Below are 19,059 nucleotides of genomic sequence, written 5' to 3' on the forward strand. Positions count from 1 at the left end.
TCAAACCTCTCATGAAATAGACGACAAGCGACGATGAATATTTCCTTACCAATTCGATTTGCGGGGAGTGGAATAACAATGGAGAGTGCATGATAGGGGCATAATAGTATTACATATGACATGGTTGAATTTAAGCCCACTTTCTTTTGGCCTTTCAACAGAATGAAGGAAGTCTGAGAGATTGAGATGTGATATATAATTCTTATCTCTTTAGAGAGAAGATGCAGTTGTTTTTCTCAGCATTTGAAACATTTGCATCCACCCACATTCAAGATATATATCACTGGGAAGCTCACATATCTTTGTGAAAATGTATTTGTTATTTGTTTTGCATTTCAGTAGGGAATTTTTTTCCAAATATCAAGAATTGTCTTTGACGTCACATTCAGATAGAATGAATTTGTGTCATACATGATAAACGTATTGAGAATAACTCTATAATTAGTATGATACTGCATTCATTGTGTAACACAGGGTTTTAGAAGGTATAGATGCATTTATTTTCATCTGTTTTACATTGTCAACAAATGAAATTTCTTTCCAAAAACTAAGGATTTTACTCATACATCAAAAATTGATCACTGTCATAGAACAAAACCGTTTCCCAAGAATGCCTTCATAATTTGCATGGTGATACACAGGATTGTAGAGGAGATCGATGGTCATCACATGTCATCAATGTGATGAGAATAACAGGAACAACACTAGCAGCACATGAATGAACGATGAAATGAGGACCTGATGTTCAGGATATCTTCAAGTATTACTACAGACTTTTAGTGGGGAGGGAAGCTAGATAAATAAATATATAGGCCTATACTCATTTAATATACTATTAAAATTCCCAATCTTAAGCCTATTATCGTGAATTACGTGAAAATGTCTCAAGGATATATTCATGTTGAATATACTACACCAAGAATTGACAGTCAATTCATAACCAATGTTTCCTTATAGAGTAGATATAATTTAGAGTAGCACTGCTAATCTATTCAATTCAATTCAAATGTTCATTTATTTTCTTCCAAACAATACAATTTATAAGTAGGAACATGAATATAATTAAAGAACTTGTATTACAAGGAAGAAGGCGCGAAACCCGAAAGCATAGCTTGTAGTGGGTACGCTCAAATGCATAAACACAATTATACATTATAAATGGGAGAAAGGAAGAAAGGAAGAAAAGGATAGGCAAAGAGGAGAGGAGGATAGAGAGCTTGGAGAAAGAGAAAAGAAGAGGACTGCAACATGTTTGAAATCATCACTGAAACTAAAAAGAAATGTAGTATTAAGCTGATAGTAATGTAGATAAACATTTGACAAAACATGGACAGAAAGAAAGACTACACTGCGGTTAAATATAGCTACCTAACTACCTGAATACACCTGCGAGCTATACTTTCCGACAGCCTGTCATAACCATTATATCATCTCAAGAAAAACAGCAGCATGATATGAGCTAAGCAATTAGAGAGAGTACGTAGCTACACCTACCTTATCCGCTACAGGGCAGTGATAAAATGTCTTTATATCCAACCAATAGATATCAACAGAGGAAATGAAAGGCTAGTTGATAAGGACAAGGTTCACGCATCGTATTGAAGTCAAGTTCACAGGGCGTCGTGTGTCCGGGCTCTCAGCATATCACATGTCAACCGTCTCGCCCTCGGGGTTCGCGGGTGAAAGATGAGCGTCGTTGACGGCAACCGAGGCTTCATCCGACAAGTCTGCCGTTAAACGCTCTCGCCGGAGATGCGTGTGTGTCCAGGGGTCGCACACTGCCCGCTGTGATTCACGCTAGGTATCTGGGAGAGTGATGGTGTATATTGGCTTCAATTGTTGAAACTCAGCACACTATTAAGATGTGTGAAGACAGCAACATTTAGTGCTCAATGAAGTCTTCGCTTGGGATGATGATGCTTGTGTCATATTACAATCATGTTAGTCCGGATCACCACTAGCTCATAATTCAACAAAGTTTTTTTCAATGCTTGCTTTCATAGACATGGAAACATGCTAATACATACAAATTTATGTCAAGTAATCTATCTTAAGATTGTTATTATATCTGAAGATACACATCAGTTGTTTACTTTCTGCTACTAATCCAACTGACTAATTCCTTCTTTTGATTCTTTAATCTCTTCAGTGCCTCCAAAATATCATCTTTTGTCTATCGCATCTCTGTCAAGCAATTTCCTCGTTGGTTTCCACTTGGCTGAGAGACAGTCTTTGAAGAATGTTGCTATGGCAACCGCTCACACAAATCTATGCTGTCTTGGCAACAACAACAACAAATTCTCACACATGAAGTAATTGTCTTCCAGGCAGAAAAAGAATGTGAAAGTGCTTGAAGCTGTGCTTGTAGATTCTAGCTAAAGAGGTAACCATCTCCTACTTCTTCTCTCTATTTCCTTCCCTTCCTTTTTCTCAGGAAAAAAGTCGTCCCCATCCACGGCGATCGCTCTTCCCTCGCTACCCTCTCTGCCTTGCCAGTTCTGCCTGACAGGTTTACACTGTCTTCAAAGTATATATACTCTTAGTGCCCTCCAAACAAATCCTGATGCTGGTACGTGACTCTGCGTCACAGGGCATGATACTCATCGCCAATAATGCTCTCTATCAAGAATGCAAACGGTGGTGCTCGTAACTCCAGACGCGTTACCTCGCATTCTAATTGCAATCTTCCGTTCCCTCTGATATATACGATGCTATCACGCAACAACTTCTAGTTTCATTCCAGAGGACAATTTCCCTAAGAGCTTGGAGGATGCGTGTTGCCTTCACATAATCTGTCAAAAGAAAATTGGTAAAGAAAAAGTGAGGGCAGACTATATCACCAGTGTGCAACCATTACATCAAAATGACAAGAATTTGCTCCATTACACAGTTGCCAAGGAGATATTTGCAGTGAAAGTTAAATCTTTCTGCACTGCCGGTCTTGAGACATACAAGATTTGATTTCCTTGCTGGATGGTATTTAAAAGAAAATGCTATATATAACTTGAGACACTGCTCGAGACACTCAAAAGCACTGTAGAACACGTATGTATTCCCTGGGTCTGTCTCAAACATGCCAAGATCTGACATTTCTTTGTTCAATCACATATATTTTTCATCCTTCTATTCTCTAAAGATGAAATGGTGTGAAGGATTCGAAGAAGTGACGTCAAAGGAAATGTGTAAGCAGCAAGCCCATAATCCTCTTTGTCATTACGAGGAATTTCTTTATTATGAAAGCATTTTTTGTATTAAACTTTTTTTCTCTCTCAATTTTGAATTTATGGCCAAAAATATGAAATACATCAAGACATGAATTGGTGGCTAATAGAAATGAAGAAATGAATACAGGCTAAATGAGAAAACTTTTTACATAAATGAAGTAAATGGAACTTATGCATCCTTCTATGAGATTGAATATCTCTAAGGTTGTTTTTCCATTTTAAATTTACGGCACTCATTCATTTTTTTATGTCAATAATTTTAAGTTGTATAATAATAATAATACTCAGTTTTTATATAGCGCTTATTACAACCACTATAAAGTGCTTCCAAACTTGGAGATTCTTTTTTTTAAATAACATGATGGCTGCAAAAAAAATCATCAGATCAATTACAAGTGACCAGGTTAAGAATTAAGTCACTTATTGTGCTCATCATTATCATCATCATTATTATTATCATGATTTTCATTATCATCATCATCATCATCATCATCATCATCATCTTCATCTTCATCTTCATCTTCATCTTCATCTTCATCTTCATTATCATCATCATCATCATCATCTTCATCTTCATCTTCATCATCATCATCATCATCATCTTCATCTTCATCTTCATCATCATCATCATCATCATCATCATCCTCTTCATCATCATCATCATCATCATCATCTTCATCATTATTCTATTTAAAAGTTAATACTTTAGTAAATACATTTCTGATTTAAACATAGTCCCCTTTAGCAGAAGCTAATCAAAGTGAGGGAAAAATAAAGAGGAATGATACGTTGAATTTCCGCCCTCGATCCTTACTGGACAACCTTGGCTTAAAGCCATTAAGTATCATGCAAATCTTCTTTTCAGAGAAAGCTGTAAGTTTGATCTGCTTGGGGGTTGTAAATTTGTGATTATTTTGTTACATTTGAAAGGTCACTTTCTCTGAAGGGCATCTTTTTTCTAAAGACACTTCATCATAGAATGCCATGGCTGAGCGCCTGAATTTCTGCGAATTACTGTTTACATCATGATAGATTCTATTTTAAAATGATAAGCGCAATAAAGGTCTCATTGGCCAGATGTCTGTTTATTCCCATTTTAGTAATTAAGTTTTTTTTTTTGGTTTAGGAAAGGATCAATGTTGAGTTAAATGTATTTTTGTCCAGCCTCCAATTTCTTCTTCAAATCCAGTGTCATCCTCTCTCTTTTTCCATTTTGGGTTTTTTAAATATTTTTTTTCAAGTGAATCATTCTTTTATATTCTGTTGTTTGTAGTTCTTTGTTTGAGTTTTAAATTGTTATTGTTGTTTCTCTATGTCTTCCTCTCTACTGTTTATTAGTAACATTCCCCCTAGCTCTCATCCTCTCTCTCTCTCTCTCTCTCTCTCCGGCTCTCTTCCTCTCCCACTCCCCCTCCCTCCCTCTCCCTTCCTTAAATCCCCCTGCGCTTTCTCTCCCTCATTCTTTTCTCCCTCCCTCTCTTTTTGTCTCTCTCCCTCTCTTTTTCTTTCTCCCTCTCTTTTTCTTTCTCCCTCTTTTTTTTCTCTCCCCTACCCTTTCCCCCCCTCACTCTACCTTCTCACTGTGTATAAATGAAAAGCAATTTCAGTTCTATAAAAACTTTCACACAAACCTCCACCCATACATATGCCCAAACCTCCTTGCCCCACCCCCACTCTCTGAAAGAATGCTCCGAGAACTGGTTCAATAATGACAGGCCTTCAATCAGAGGATGATGCACACACAAGTACCCTAAGAAACAAACACACTTTTTGAGTAGCTCCGACCCATATTCTCAGGGCATGGGCCACGACGCCACGAGAACTCCGTTAAAGAGATCCGGTAACTTTGTCTCAGATTCTGAAAAAAATCCTGGATTTAGCTCATGCTGCAATGATAATTATAAACCTTTAGGTCAGTCAGGAACCCCATGACTTTTACAAGCCGATCGCCTGTCTTAATATCAAGATATTTATGATTGGAAATCGAAACTAAATTTTGTGTTTGCCCAACGGTTTTCATAACACTACAGTCTATTGTGGAAAATGAGTATGGTAAAACCGTTCACTCAAAGATTTTTACTTTTTAAGGCATTTCTTGATCATTTTGAAGTGCAATTCTTTTAGGGCTTCAATATTATACCATATTGCAGAAACTGATAACACGTAGGGCCGTGCATCTCAGATTTAACATTGTTAAACAAAGCCTTTAAGAGAGAACGAGATGGGGAACGAGAGAATAAGATGGAGAAAGAGGGAATGAGATGGGGAAAGAGGGAACGAAGTGCGGAATGAGGGAACGTGTCAAACAGAGGAAAGCTCTTGGGGAACATATCACAAGTGCTTAGGTTTGGAAGGAAGATCCGCTAATGAGCGTGTCTATTTCTGTGATGCAGCAGTCATACCTGCACTCTAAATAACGGTAAAGGTGAGTTGTTAGAACAGTCAAACCTACTATAGTGACCCCCTGTATAGAAAGACGACCTGTCTACAAAGACCACATGTTTTGTTTCCCTTGAAAATGGTTTCTCATTGAAACATGTACTAAAGGAACCTGTATATAAAGACAACCTGCCCATATATGTATGAAGACCACTATTGTTGTCTCCCTTGGGTGGTCATTATAGACAGGTTTCACCCTCTTGCAAGCCTTCATATGGAATATATTTAATATGATTATTGGGGTTATTTTATGTCTTACAACTGAACTTTCTTCAATGATGAGTCCCCCTTATATGACCTTGTTAGACCTGTAACAGAATGCTACTACATAATCCACGTTTGATCAAGATGTGTAGCTTTGTCCATTAAACATGGCCGACTGAGCCCATCACATTTGTCTTTCTCAAACTCACAAGAAAGGAGAGATAATCAACATCCTCACTTTCAAGTGATAGCGTGTGGCTAATCCTATCGGAAAACAAATCATTTCCAGAGTGTGAATGCCATCCTCATCAGAATAAATGTATAAGTGCTTATCTCCATGATAAATGGGTGTGGAGACATCACAGAGCTCATTTCTTGACACTCTTTTCATTTCAGAGGGAGAGAGAGAGAGGGAGAGAGAGAGAGAGAGAGAGAGAGAGCAAGAGAGAGAGAGAGAGAGAGTGAGAGAGAGAAAGAGAGCAAGAAAGAGAGAGAGAGAGAGAGATATTATGAATCAAATGCTGAATTCTTTTTTTCCCCAGAATATTCCAATGGATGATTAATCAATATAAAACGAGTCGTTCTTTTTCATGTGTATTTGCATTGTTGATAAATTTGGTGACAAGTTGCACAGTGTATGTTACAGTCTCTGAAAGCGCTAAAAACACTATAAATAGTGTCCATTTTCTTTTTTTGCTGGGTGTAGATAAAAAAAACTGATGTAAATGTTTTTTTAACTTTAAAGCCGACTATATAGCTTCCAAGCTTTCATAAAAATATGGCAATATTCTAATGGTTGAAAAAGGGTACTTTTTACTCCTCCCATGAATATAATAAAGGGGAAGATACAGTTTTTAAAAAATCAAAAAATTAATAAATCAGTATTTGTATGAAAACTTAAAAATTGTGCCCTTTTTTATAGTACAAGCACCATCAAGTTCTGCTACTGACATTCAAGGAAAGGTAGGGGATACATGTGTGACTGCACTCTGCTAAATTGGGGTATCATGGGAGATAAAGATAGATTAGAGATGGAGATCCATAGAAGATCATCCCTATATTCAGCTCCATCTTACATACTCCAGTCAGTCAGTCAGAGAGTCTGTGTTGATACCTCACCATGCATGCAGGTGAACTGAGAACATGGAATAATGTGTTACTCCTTTTCTATGCTAAAATTTATGTCTTCCATATAATGTAAACCTCTAATAATGTGTCCGTATTTCTGTCTGTCTGTGTCTCTGTCTGTCTGTCTGTCTGTCTGTCTGTGTGTGTGCGTGTCTCTCTCTCTCTCTCTCTCTCTCTCTCTTTTAATCTTTCCTGACCATTTCTCTTGGTATATAAATGTTGATGTCAACTTTTTGATTCTGTACCTCACTACCTATCTTCCCCTCCTCTCAAGTTCATGTCCTGTCTTTATTAAAACCATTTTCTCTAACTGTGCCACTCCTCTCTTTCTCTCTCTCTCTGTTTCTCTCTCTCTCTATAAACGCTTTCTCAGTCTTTCTCTTTGTAACTAACCCCTCTCCTTCTCTCCTCTCTCTCTCTCTCTCTCTCTCTCTCTCTCTCTCTCTCTCTCTCTCTCTCTCTCGCTCTCACTGTCACTCTAACATTATACCGACCCTGTCCAAATTCATGGTAAGAAGATAACTGACAAAAACATGGGTATAGATGTCTTAAGACAACATAACAGTTCCGCATGACTAAGCATGGTATCCTGAACATGCATACATGTATGTCTATATGAGATATGAACTCACCACCAGAAAATTTCTTGATCCACCTACCTATATCTCCCTGCTATCTCTCTCTTTCTCTCTCTGTCTCTCTCTCTCTCTCTCTCTCTCTCTCTCTCTCTCTCTCTCTCTCTCTCTCTCAATCTAACATTATTCCAACCAATATCAAACTGCATGATAAGTAGATTACTTCCGAACGAGTGGGTAGAAGTATTTCTAGACAGCATGCAAGTTCTGCATGACTGAACACGGTATCCTAAACATGTCAAGTCATCCCCAGAATCTATCTGAATTTATTTCCATATATATCCCTCCCTGTTTTTACCCCCCCCCCCTCTCCCTCCCTACTTTCAATATATATATATATATATATATATATATATCTTCCTTCTTTCTCTTGATCAATCGGTAGTATTGTATTCATAACCATCTCTCTTTGCCTTCCGCTCTCTCCTCTTTCACTCACCATTTTTTTTCTTTTTTTCCTTTCTTTATTTCCTTCTTCTTCTTTTTTAAAAATATTTTTCATGATTTTGTTTTCATTTTCTTATTCTTCTCCTTCCCTTCCTTCTTGTTCCTCTTGTTTTTCCTCTTCTCACCCTCTCTCCCAATCTAACATTATTCCAACCCTGTCCAACTGCATGTTAAGAAGATAACTTACAAACAAGTGGGTATAGAAGTTTCGAGACAACATGGCAGTTCTGCTTGGCTGCACATGCTATTCCAAACGGGCATATGTCTAAGTGAGATATGAACTCTCCATCACCCCCGTAAATTCGTTTTCATGTCCCTCCCTCTATCCTCTTCTCCCACTCTATATATTTAATTCTTTCCTTTCCCCCTTCTCTTTCTTTTTCCTCTTTTTCTTTCTATTCCTCCTCTTTCTTTATTTTTCTTCTTCATTTCTTCTTTCTCTTCATTTTCTTACTCATTCTCTTACTCTTGCTCTCACTCTTATTTTTTCTTCCTTCTCCCTATATCTCTCTCATCGTAAGAAGGTAACTTACAAACAAGTGGGTATAGATGTCTCAAGACAACGTGACAGTTCTGTTTGGCTGCACATGGTATTTGAAACAGGCATATGTCTACATGAGATATGAACTCTCCTCAACCTCCACTGTACTTCCGTCTCCTTAGCTTACGAGGCTCATGAGTGATGTGATCTTTACGCTACATCTAATACATAGAAAGACTGTACAGAGAGCCAATAGCATAACATAGATCTACCTACAGAATTTGTTTTTAAAAATTCAGGGGGGAGAGGGGGGGGTGTCGGTATCATTTAACAAGCATGTGGAATTGGAGAAAACAAGGCCATATTGGATGTGGCAGGAGTTATGTTCTCGTTATGTCACCTTCAAACTTCCCTTTCCTTTCTCTCAACCTACCCCATCTCCCCTTGTTTTTGCCATTTGATATGGTATGGGGCAAGTGCCCCTCATTCTCTTCCTTCTGCCCCCCCCCCCCCCCCCCAAGGCAATGTTGTCAGTGCTTGTAACATACAGTCAACAGATAGCTTGCTTACAGGTCATTAGTAATGTATGATATGGAAAGGTCAAGCATGAGGGATTGATACATATGCATTGATCAGCGGCTGCAAAACTTCTCCAGACTTTGATTACTTCTTTCTTCCTGTTTTCATTTTTCTCTTGGGAGGGGGGGGGGGGGGAGCGTGGGCAGCCTGTTGGCACTTGGTCATGGATTCATTGACCTATAGATAAGAAGAGTAAATCTGCAAGCAAAAGAGCAAATTCACAAGTCTCGGTTTCAACTTCCAATCCCCAAGGATGTTCTCTCTCTACACATGAAATATTGATACAGCTCAGGATCCAGTCACGTCATCAGTCAAAGCTCAGTGCCTCCATCATGCTTAACCCTTCAGACACGTTAACATACGATGCGCTAAAACCCAGCGCTCCTTTTATAATAGTAGAAGCGGAATTGTGCTTCGCATTGCTATATCTCATAGCACAGAGATAGAGAGTACAAATTAAAAATATTTTCCTTCCCAAATGCTTCACAGTTCTTCATCCTATAGCAGAAAGTTGGTGAGTATGTGTAATACATTTGTCATCCCTAATGGCATTAATTTACATATAATGTTGTATAACAAATACATGCAGCAGTAAAAATGCCACAATTCTTTTACATTATATGTCAAAAAGTCATTTACTGTGCTACCTGGTTCAAAGACCTTTGTACAAGAGTCTGCAAGACTCATTTCTCAGTTCTTTAATTAAGCATTCATTTCTATTAAAACTTTTTTTCTAAGAAATTCAAGTGAAATTCATTAAAATTGATAGATATACTCTTTTTATTTCAAACATGATTAATATAAGCAAGATTTGAATTTAATCAGGCTATGCTTGCTTAATTCATGACATATCATATTTACCTTACTTCAAATCAGTTCAACATGGTTTTGCTAATAGGAAAAAGTAAACTTTTAATCTTTAAGTTCATCTTGTTCAGCTTGGAAAGCGGATAAGATGCATACAACCTCTCTAGATGCAGATGAAGGTCTTTACTAACACTCACACGGAGATTAAAATATGAAATATCATCATGTCGCCCCCATGAGGCCAGGCTCTAGACATGCTAAATATTGATAGGGTATCGGATGAATTGATAATACTCCTGTTATGCATGGAACAGCTTTGTGGATGTCAGGGTTCACGAAGCTGGGAAATAATATTTCTCCCCAACCCCTCCCCCATCATAAAGCCATTGACCTTTTTTGCAATGTATACCTATTTTCTCTTTGATTTTGTCATGTCACTCTCACCCCTCCTCTCTCCTCTTTTTTCTCTTCCACCTCTCTCCCCTTCACTTTATCAATTTCCCACTATTCTTTCTCTCCCCAACTCTTCCCCCCCCCCCCACTCTTTCTCTCTCTGTCCCATTTTCCCTGGTTTCCTTTCCCTCACCCCTCTCTCCCTCTATACACAAGATCTATTTCAATATCTCTTTTCTCCTTCTCTCACCATCTGAACCTCTCCTTCTTTCATTCCCCTCTATTATACTCTCAGCTCTTGCTCATATGCACCTTCTATCACAATCTTTTATGTTTTGTTATCTTTCCACTCAAACTTGTCCCAATTTAATAATCTAATACTGCTTCCCTCCCACCAACTCAGTTTCTAAATTCTGTACATTATCCTCTTTTTTAAAAATGAAACAAATTTATTCCAATATACTATTTTGGTCCACAATCTATCTCAGCGGTAACCATAATAGGCCCTAATTAACCATAATTAACCACTATCACTTTAGCTTTCAAAGCAAACTGACAGAAGACACGCAGTGCAAATTATAATTTTCAGGGAATAACATATCAAAGTATCCAGCAACCACTCTTCCCTTTGAGAGGGAATTTTCATGTATGTCTTTATTTGCTGCACTGAAACCTTATACTGCCACACAATTTGGAGCATGCACTCAAATGTCTTATCTGACATAACAAAAGTATACTGTGGCATGTTCCGTCAGTTGACCAAAGAAAGAAGAATTGACCGAAGAGATTGTTATAGAATTGTCCACAGATGGCAGTGAGAACCGTGCTGGTGTATAAAGTAGGTGTCACTAATGCACCAAGAGATTTGACAATTTTTTTTCTTTTTCTGTAACTCAAGAATGAAAGGTGGACTGCTTGAATTAGGGCCTTAATTTGTTGAATACTTTTAGATCTAAGCTTTAACATGTCACCTTCTCAAGAAAAAAAAATTACGACAAATCATTTTTTCTCTTACTTAACATTAAAAAACTTGGTAAGGGTATGAATAATTTACTTGTTGATATCTGTATGTGAAAGAGCCCTGAGTCGTGATCAGTGTACTGAAAATATTCTACAAATTTGAAATTTCCAGTTGTCATGAAAAGAATGATAACAAGAATTTTCACTTATGTTTCTTCCAAAAAACAAATTTCTAGAAAGTAATGTACACCACTGGTTCTCATACACTAAGAGAGAGAATAGTGCAGCAGTTATATGATTGTCCAAGAAATAGTACAGTGAACTATACTGCAATACCAGGTATTAATTCCAGAAAGGGAATGTATATTCTAGGTGTCTCTTGTGAGGTGTTAGCATGCACGCTAAGAGAATTGTAAAGGCTCCTTCTCAAATGCTGCAATGAATCGTAGTGTTATTTTTAAAGCGTGTAAATGATAAGCAACTGAGCGCAACAGAGTTCTTACGTATATTCACTGGGCCTTTTGAAGTGTTCACACTCGTGTCATGACAAAAACACCACACTTTAGAGTCGCATATCTGAACAAGACCTTAGGGATACAAGAGCTCCTTGGTCGTGATAGGGGTACTAATATATCCTGCAAGTTTGAGTTTTCCAGGCTTTATGAAGTGCCTGACAGGTACGTGCAAGAAACCTTTTCACACAAAAAGTGTTTTTCTTCAAGATTTATCAAAATGAAAAAAATGCTGCACTACACTACAAATTCTATCATTCAACCATAGAAAGAGAGAGAGAGAGAGAGAGAGAGAGAAGTGCATATAATCATTTACTACGTGCAGTTTGAACAATGCTGGCAAAATCCAGAATTGAAAGTATTGTAGCTCTCCATTATAAGGTGTCAGAGAGGTGTGTGAGAGATTTGTAAAGGATACATGTGAAAGAGCTCCTGAGCATGATCAGATTATAATATTTTTCTGAAAATTTGACAGACCTAGATTTGATGAGTGCCTAAGAAATACTTGTCTGTGCAAGAATCAATAGAGGTCTTTCTTCTAGAAAATATATTTCTTCAATATTTATCACATTGTAAAAGCACCAACAATTTTCTGCAAGTTTGCACTACCTCAATTCGCACTACCATAATTTGACGAGAGTCTAAAAAATACTTGCATGTGCAAGAATCAATAGTGGTCTTTCTTCTAGAAAATATTTGTCTTGAAGCTTTATCACGTTTAAAAGTGGTACAATGTGAATTCTCCCTTTCAACCAAAGAGAGAGAGAGAGAAATACAGAGTGGTTAAATAATCATGAACTAAGTGAAGGGTGTGAGCTTTGCTGGATCATTCTTCAAGGAATTGTCCCTCGTGAGGTATCAGCGCGTGCACCAAGCGATGTTTGTAAATGTGAAAGGGCTCCTAAGCCGTGATCAGTGTAGTAGAATATTCTACAAGTTTGGAGTTACTAGTCTTCATGAAGTTCCCAAGACATTCTTTTATGTACAAAAAGTGTTATCAAACTTTCTTTGAGAATTTGTTTTTCTAAAGTGATTTTCAAAGATTTATCACCTTGGAAAAGTGGCACACTGCAAACTCTCTCTGTGAATCTTGAATCTAGCTCTACCTTGAGTGGTGTCAAAATGCACTAAGAAATTTGAAAAGGATACATGTGAAAGAGCTTCTGAGCATGATCAGTGTACTAAAATGCTTTACAAGTGTGAACTTTCTAGCTTTCATGCTTGTTTTTTGGGGGTTTTGGTCATAATTTTCTTGTATATGATATTCCATTGATACGGTACATATGTTTTGCGACATCTTAAAAACTGTTTTTATTTTACAGCAAAACTGACCTAATTTCATACAGCTGTTCATCGTGTAAATCTAATTTGCCACCCCAAAAGAGACTCTTCACTAATATGCAAATCCTTCTGCCCCTCACAAATATATTTGCTTTATTCATTTTACAGCAAACCTGACCTCCACGACATGCCAATATATTCTCCCCTCCGCAAGAAAATCTCTTCCACTAAAATGCTACTCTTTCTTGGCAAATTTACATTTTTATTTATTTTACAGAAAAACCAACCTTATTCCATACAACTTTCCACTATTATTCATAACAGCCAGAAGACTATATCCTACACCAACATATATTAAGCAAGTCTATCTAGCATTTTACAAACATCAGCTCAGAGCCAGAAGGGTGTTAACTGTGTGCTAAGTTATTCGAGTTAACATCCTTCTGACTCTAAACGGATGTTTGTAAATTGCTAGATAGACTTGCATAACTTGGATAATATCATTGTTGATATTTTTATACTGATAGTTGACCATCATTGCATAAAGCTTTTCTCCATGGAAATTTATTCATTACCTTTGAACGCAATTATCATATTAGATGATATCTAGACCAGAGGTATAATATATCTACTGATTGAAAAGATAAAAAAGATAATCTTAAATCCATCTACTTGGCTTACAAAATAGGTCAATCTGATTGCATATAATTATATCATAAGCCTGGTACAGCAGATATTTTACTTCCACAATAATCTTTTTTTCCCCCTTTTCTTTTTAGATGAGCAGGAATGTGTGTCTAAGAAAGGGATAGAGAGAGAGAGAGAGAAAGACAGAGGGAAAGAGTTTGGGGTTCTTTTCGGCTAAATGCTTATGAAGCAAATTAAATGCAACTGATGTTTTTTAAAGCTTGTGCTGATAGAAAATGTATGAAGTATATTTCACAAAACATTAGGCTTATTTTTAGGGTATTATTTGATAGACATTAATGGACAGATTCATAGTCATGAGTTCCCGTTTGAAGTAGGTCATTAAGATGAAATGGGCAGGACCAGCTGGGGGGGGGGGGGGGGTTCACATTCATTTGTCATATCTCTATTAGAGATTATAATTATATATCGTAACCTGAATCAATTTTATTTTCTATTATACCTGGTAACCACCTTTTATTACCAGCACATTTCAAAATGGCAGGGCTCTTGACAGACCAATTGACATTATATCCATCATCTAAAAAAAGGCGAAGAAAATGTAGGTAATGGAATTTGGTCCAAATAAAACAGCCATACTTCATGTTGACTCAGAAGAAGAAAGCAATTAAGGTACCTCAAATCAACATAACATCAATAAAAGCTGACATGTTCTGTAATGATATACCTATTCAAGTACCATTATAAAGGGATTCAGAACAAACAACATGAGTTGTTAAGAAACGGTTGTAAAAAAATGGACATGCCAATTTTCAGATCGATGGTAGAGCGAGGAAAATATGAGAGGCTGCATACACAATGGTTGAGCGTCCTCGCACAAAAACCAAACACTTGGCACGTTTTGAGATCACGTTCATCATCAATTTTGAGGCCAGTTCTTTTTTCTTCTGTTTTTCACTTACCAATCATCGTGCTTGAGGTATCTCTCCATCCCTTCTCTCACTGCCTCCTTCCTCTCTTCTCTCTCCCCTCTCTCCTCCTCTCTCTCTCCTTCCTCCTCTTTCTCTTCCTCCTTCTCTCCCTCTCCCTGTCTTCCCCTCTTTTCCCCATGATCTCCTTCTCTGTGTCACTCTTGTTTCTGATTATCCCTTTTCTCTCTATTCCCCATATTTCGCCTCCTCCCTTTCCCTTGTTCTCACATAGCATCTCTCTCTTTCTGTCACTATATCTGTTCCTCCTTCCCTTCTCTCTCTCCCTTTCTCTCAAACACACACACACATACACAACTTTCTTCATCATTTCAATTTATTATTTTTATAATCTACTGCAATCGGTTCCACTTTTATTATACCCTTTTTTTCCACCAGCTTCCCGTTCTTCTCTCTATTGCCAGTTACAAGCAGTATGTACGTGAAGATTCTGGTGATGATGACCGATTTATTCTTCTCCTGGCAATTCTGACGCTATGTGATTGATTATAAACAATGTATTTGTCTTTCTTAATAAAGAAAGATCTAGTATACCTGGTGACAGCCAACTTGTTTGTTTAATTGTCACTCTTCTTCACCCATGCATGTTTGCCTCCCCCTCCCACTTTCTTTCTCTCTCTCCCTCTCTCTCTTTATTACTCTCTGCACTCACTCATTCTCTTTTTCTATTTCACACTCTCTCTCCCCTATTAAAGATGAAGTTGAGTTCTGGTCATGTGATTGCATTGTGAAAGAAACAGTGTGGAACCGACCAGAAAAGGTTGATCATCTAGCATAGGGTCTATAAGAATTTGTGTGTATTGCAAGGTTCTGGAATCATCGAAATGATAAGAAATTTGGCCAAGTCTTGGTAAAGTTACAAACACTTGCACAGAAAGATGTATATGGGACTACACAAACACGTGGCGTAAAAAGCCGGCCCCCGATTTTTACGATGTTACATGCATATTTAGAATATGAAGGCATTTGAAGAGCCATGCTTTTCAGGGAACATGTCTTAACTGATGTTTTTCCACACTTGCATAATAAGAATGAGTAATGCTCACAAATCATTGTTCACCTCTTCCCAGAACTCAACCTTCTCTTTAACCTCTCTCTCTTTCCCACTCTCTTCCCTCCCCCTCTCTTTCTCTACCTCACTCACCCTATATCTACCTCTCACTATATATCTGCCTCTCTCTCTCTCTCTCTCTCTCTCTCTCTCTCTCTCTCTCTCTCTCTCTCTCTCTCTATATATATATATATATATGTATATATATATATATACCTTTCTCTGATGCCACCGGCTACATGTCATTTCTTCATATCAAGTTGAATTTGCCTGCACAACTAATATCAAACATCTTGTGTGCATTTTCGTTTCTTCCTAAAAACATATGAGAGGAAGGGAGAAGCGAGTGTAGAGTTCAGAGTGAAAGAAAGGGCGAGAGAGGAAAAGGGGGAAACAGAGGCAGACAGACAGAGAAAGAGACAGAGACAGAGAGAGAGGAGAAGGGGGTGGAAAAAGAGACATGTAAAAGAGAGATGGGAGAGAGGAGCAGGAAGAGAGAGAGGGGGGTTGAGGGAGAAGAGAGAGAGAGATAGAAGAGAACTCTTTAATAATATGTTTAACAGTTAGAGAGAGAGGGGGGGTTGCTTCAATCTCCCAATATACTTCCCAAATAGCAGAATATATCCCGGGTGATTTTATAATGTCCCTCTAGCCGTGAGAGATGATTGCTTTCATAATTCAAATCGATAGCAATCACCGGTAATTACACACCGCCTGCCTGCTGCAAAAATAGTACAGGGCATAGACTGTACACCTGCAAACCACCACAGAAATACCAAACTTGAACCCCCCTGTTCAGTGTATCATTGGAGTTCACCGTATTGCTATTAAGATTACCTTGCAGCTATACGATAAGTGTTACTTCTCTTCTCATCTAAACATAGTGTAAAGAAACGTCAAATGATGAAATGATGTATAGCGAAAAAACGCATAGTTTGAGCATCGTTTTGAATGAAAACTCAATAGGGAATCAGGGTCCCGTTCTAGTATGAATGATGCATTGTACGAAAATCTATATTAAACTGGACAGTGCCTATCGTGAGCATGCACCAATGTTTGGAAAGCTGTCATGTCGACTAACCTCTTCAAAACCAGTTACTTAATACAATTGTTTATGAAATATTGTTTTTCTAGTGTGCAAGATGATTCTTTGTAGTCTAAACATTCCATTAAGGTAATGCCATCAGACTATAAATACTGACATCACCTGGTGTGCAGAATTTAACCTTCCCCTCTCGTTTGTAATTGTTATCTATTTGCCAAAGGTCTTACTACACACCTGTCCTGCCTATCATCACAACTTATCTTTGGTTCTGTTGAAAAATTTTACCTCTGACTCTTTCATTCTTCTCTCATATAGTATCTCCTTGATCCCTTTAGGTGCTTTTTTCATATGAAAGAAGCACCCTTTTCATATCGATCCATAATACTTCTACAAACATTTTTGTTGTGGTAACTAAAGGTACGTAATAAACCTCACTCCATACAGTTTCTTAATCCTGTAATCTATTTTATTCCGTAGCTATGCTTCTGATTTATTCTAAGTTTCTCTCTACATTGCATTGCAGGCATTATTTTCTTTTAACAAATTTCCCTCTCTCCTATAATTTCTCCTTTCACTTCCTTTCTCCCCCCCCCCCCACCTCTTTCTCTCTCCCCTCTCTCTCTCTCTCTCTCTCTCTCCCCCCTCATTTCTCCCTCCAATATTCTATTTCCACCCCATCTCTATCTCTCTCTCTCTCTATCTTCCTTTCTTTTCTTCTCCCTACAAATCTTTCCTTTTGCTTGTCTCTCTCCCCTTTCTCTCTTACTAAGCTCTCTTAGCGCTTGCTTGCACTCTCTCACTCTCTCTCCCTCTCTCTCCCCCTCTCTCTCGCTTTGTTGCTTGTTCCTCCTTTTGTTTACCTATTGCATTCCCTCTAATCAAATTATATCTTATCCTTGTTGTTACATCAGAGTCCCCGGTAACAGTATATCCCTCCAGTAAACAACTGCAAAGGATTCTGACAAATTAAATTTGTTAGCAAATTACAGCCTGCATACCGAGGAGCACGCACTGAAAGAGACATAACTTTGTTTGCTTGACGAGCTTCAACAATTTAAATTTAGAACCAATCTCAAGAATGCTTGCACCATTGCGAAGGACGTGCACCTCTCTCTGCCTTCAACAGATATCTTAAGCAACAAGGATTTTTTTTTGAGTGACAAACGTGTTGATTTTTCAAAAGTCCTTACGACAGTGATATCTGTATATCTACAGTAGATATTAATGTATTTACTGTAAATCATCCTTACATTTCAAAACTCACATCACTGTGGACAAATCCAAAGCCATTTCTTGACAATCAGCAAGTCGTAAAGTACCTTTTCCAATCTTTGTGTCAAATGGATCCACACAACATAAATACTTGCTTATATATCCAGAGAAGATATGAAAGTGCAGAGACCCTATGCATTGGTTCTTAGGCTTGTAGCCTACAACACACCTAAGAAACCTTTAAACCGCGTAGATCCTTCAGTCTGTTAAGAGTCAAAAGGGCATTACTTTCACATTAAATTATACAAATTAATGCCCTTCTGGCTGTCAGTAGGTGATTAGAGGCCTGACAATACAAGCACTATATTTTTACTTCTTATCTAAACATTTTTCTTACATGCCTGAAAATGACTTCAGAAATGCTCACCTGTAAATCCTTACGCAATGAGAACTTAAAGAGGTTTGATGTCATGGCAGAGAAACATCTAGTCATCCTGCAGAGAAACAAAAAAGAAAAATAATGTTTATGAATCAAAATAGGGTAGTATAACGAGCATACATTATGGTCTTCACAGAGGCCACTGTTGTTTTTTATAAGGAAAAGTAAATTTCAACTGACTGCTAAGGTGTCTCAACTGAAAAAAAATTATCATTGAGTGACCAAAATCATGTAAGCAGTACAAACTTGACCACAATAGTCGAGCTAAATCAAGATTTCAAGTACCTAATTCTATTTCAACTCACAATTGTTTTTTCTGTGTACATTACTTTATCATTTCTACTCCACATACAAATTTGTGTACAATTTAAGCTCAGACATTCCACTAGACAAGACTGATAAAGGATACAAATAGGTACTTGCAAAGATCAGTTACACTTGTCAATACTCATGTGCTTTGTTTTCATAAGACAAATCTATCTCTTCAGAAATGATCTATCTCCTGCCACAGAAGAGGGAAGATAAACAAATTAACTGAGCACTACACTGAGAAAGAGAAGATTGTAGACTTTAGAATGAACATCT

General features: G+C 37.6%; 1 protein-coding gene across 1 annotated transcript in view; it reads right to left on the reverse strand.

The window, feature by feature from the left end:
- LOC115920737 overlaps nt 1-18,518 on the reverse strand; it is a 33,560-nt gene extending 15,042 nt beyond the window's left edge. The window contains exons 1-2 of the mRNA XM_030977264.1: nt 18,463-18,518; nt 1,495-2,792 (exon numbers count right to left, since the gene is read on the reverse strand). The gene's annotated coding sequence lies outside the window, so the exon portion shown is untranslated. The remainder of the gene's footprint in view (nt 1-1,494; nt 2,793-18,462) is intronic.
- Nucleotides 18,519-19,059: the final 541 nt, after the last annotated feature.

Source organism: Strongylocentrotus purpuratus, unplaced genomic scaffold, assembly GCF_000002235.5.
Source record: "Strongylocentrotus purpuratus isolate Spur 01 unplaced genomic scaffold, Spur_5.0 spur5_scaffold_9, whole genome shotgun sequence".
In the NCBI taxonomy this organism is placed as follows: Eukaryota; Metazoa; Echinodermata; class Echinoidea; order Camarodonta; family Strongylocentrotidae; genus Strongylocentrotus; species Strongylocentrotus purpuratus.